Here is a 2714-nt window from a genome sequence, read left to right on the forward strand (position 1 = left end):
TAATAAAATAAATTAATTTAAAAATAAGAATGAGGCACTTAAAAGCTAATCAAAAGCTCAGGTTGGGAAGTTTTCTAAATGGTGAGTGTGGTAGGAAACCCGAAAGGTAGCACCCAGTGATCCTCACCTCCTGGTATTCATGCTTGTGCAACAAAAGTATTAACCTTGCCCCAGGAAGTATCTGGCCTTTACTCTCACTTTCTGGGAGGTAATCTCTAAACTGTTGGAATGTTCTTTGTTTACCTGGGGGCCTTGGGCCATGCCAGATGGTCTGTGCTAACAATGTGATATATGGTAGGGGTTCTGAACTATGCATTGTCAGCTCAACCTCAGGAGGGGGTTGGACATGAAGGCCAGCCACACAGGCAGTCAGCCATGTCTACATGACTAATAAAAATGGTGGACACCAAGGCTTGGAGGTGCTTCCCTGGCTGGGAATATTGCATGTGTATTATCACACATTGTTACTGTGAGAAGTAAGAATTGTCTGCATAACTCCACTGGGAGAGGACAACTAGATGCTCTGCATTTAAAACTCTCCCGGGGCACAGCAGCTGCACATCCCGGGGCTCCTGACCTCTTCGCCTTTGCAGTGTAGCCCAAGTCGGTCAGCACCAGAGGACCTCAGCAGCCATGTCGAAGCCCCATAGGGAAGCCGGGACTGCCTTCACTCAGACCCAGCAGCTACATGCCATGTAGCTGACACATTCCTGGAGCACATGTGCCGCCTGGACATTCACACACCACCCATCACGGCCTGGAACACTGGCATCATCTCTACCAATAGCCCAGCTTCCCGATCGGTGGAGAACTTGAAGGAGATGATTAAGTCTGGAATGAATGTGGCTTGTCTGAACTTCTCTCATGGAACTCATGAGTACCACGTGGAGAGCATCAAGAACGTGCACACAGCCACGGAAATTTTTGCTTCTGACCCCATCCTCTACCGGCACGTTGCTTTGGCTCTGGATACTAAAGGACCTGAGATCCGAACGGGGCTCATCAAGGACAGCAGCACCGCGGAGGTGGGGCTGAAGATGGGAGCCACTCTCAAAATCATGCTGGATAATGCCTACATGAAAAAGTGTGATGAGAACATCCTGTGGCTGGACTACAAGAACATCTGCAAGGTGACGGAAGTGGGCAGCAAGATCTACGTGGATGATGGGCTTATTTCTCTCCAGGTAAAGCAGAAAGGTGCTGACTTCCTGGTGACGGAGGTGGAAAATGGTGGTTCCTTGGGCAGCAAGAAGGGTGTGAACCTTCCTGGGGCTGCTGTGGACCTGCCTGCTGTGTCAGAAAAGGACATCCAGGACCCGAAGTTTGGGGTCGAGCAGGATGTCGATATGGTGTTTATGTCGTTCATCCACAAGGCATCTGATGTCCATGAAGTTAGGAAGGCCCTGGGAGAGAAGGGAAAGAACATCAAGGTAATCAGCAAAATTGAGAATCATTCTGAGGTTTGATGAAATCCTAGAGGCCAGTGATGGGATCATGGTGGCTGGCGGTGATCTAGGCATTGAGATTCCTGCAGAGAAGGTCTTTCTTGCTCAGAAGATGACGATTGGGTGGTGCAGCGGAGCTGGGAAGTCTGTCATTAACAGTGATGTGGCCAATGCAGTCCTGAATGCAGCCAACTGCATCATGCTGTCTGGAGAAACAGCCAAAGGGGACTATCTGGAGGCTGGGCACAAGCAGCACCTGATTGCCCATGAGGCAGAGGCCGCCATCTACCACTTGCAATTATTTGAGGAACTCTCCCCGCCTGGCGACCATTACCAGCGACCCCACGAAGCCACCACCGTGGGTGCCAACGAGACCTCCTTCAAGTGCTGCAATGGGGCCATAATCGTCCTCACCAAGTCTGGCAGGTCTGCTCACCAGGTGGCCAGATACTGCCCACGTGCCCCCATCATTGCTGTGACACAGAATCCCCAGACAGCTGGTCAGGCCCACCTGCACCATGGCATCTTCCCTGTGCTGTGCCAGGACCCAGTCCAGGAGGCCAGGGCTGAGGATGTGGACCGCTGGGTGAACTTGGCCATGAATGTTGACAACGCCGGAAGCTTCTTTAAGAAGGGAGATGTGGGCCAGGCGCGGTGGCTCACGCCTGTAATTCCAGCACTTTGGGAGGCCGAGGCGTGCGGATCATGAGATCAGGAGACTGAGACCATCCTGGCTAACACGGTGAAACTCCGTCTCTACTAAAAAATACAAAAAACTAGCCGGGCGAGGTGGCGGGCGCCTGTAGTCCCAGCTACTCGGGAGGCTGAGGCAGGAGAATGGCGGGAACCCGGGAGGCGGAGCTTGCAGTGAGCTGAGATCCGGCCACTGCACTCCAGCCTGGGCAACAGAGCGAGACTCTGTCTAAAAAAAAAAAAAAAAAAAAAAAAGGAGGGAGTGAGATGTGGCCATTGGTCTGATTGGGTGGCGCCCTGGCTCTGGCTTCACCAACACCGTGCGTGTTGTTTCTGTGTGGTGATAGACCCCAGAGCCCCTCCTCCAGCCCATCCCACCTCCTTTCTCCAAACCATCCATTAGGCCAGCAACGCTTGTAGAGCTCACCCTGGGCTGTAATGTGGCACTGGTGGGCTGGGACACCAGAGGAGAAGATAAACGCCTTGCTGAAACATGGCCGTGTTTACAGCCTGCTCTGGTGGGACAGCCCAGAGCCTGGCTGCCCATCATATGGCCCCACCCAATCAAGGGAAGAA

General features: G+C 52.7%; 1 pseudogene across 1 annotated transcript; it reads left to right on the forward strand.

The window, feature by feature from the left end:
* Nucleotides 1-580: 580 nt before the first annotated feature.
* LOC105554401 lies at nucleotides 581-2482 on the forward strand (annotated as a pseudogene). Its single transcript, XR_001008322.1, has 2 exons — nucleotides 581-2085; nucleotides 2402-2482. The product of XR_001008322.1 is annotated as a pyruvate kinase PKM pseudogene (transcript).
* The last annotated feature ends 232 nt before the right edge of the window (nucleotides 2483-2714 follow it).

This window comes from Mandrillus leucophaeus, unplaced genomic scaffold (genome assembly GCF_000951045.1).
Source record: "Mandrillus leucophaeus isolate KB7577 unplaced genomic scaffold, Mleu.le_1.0 Scaffold64, whole genome shotgun sequence".
Classification (NCBI taxonomy): Eukaryota; Metazoa; Chordata; class Mammalia; order Primates; family Cercopithecidae; genus Mandrillus; species Mandrillus leucophaeus.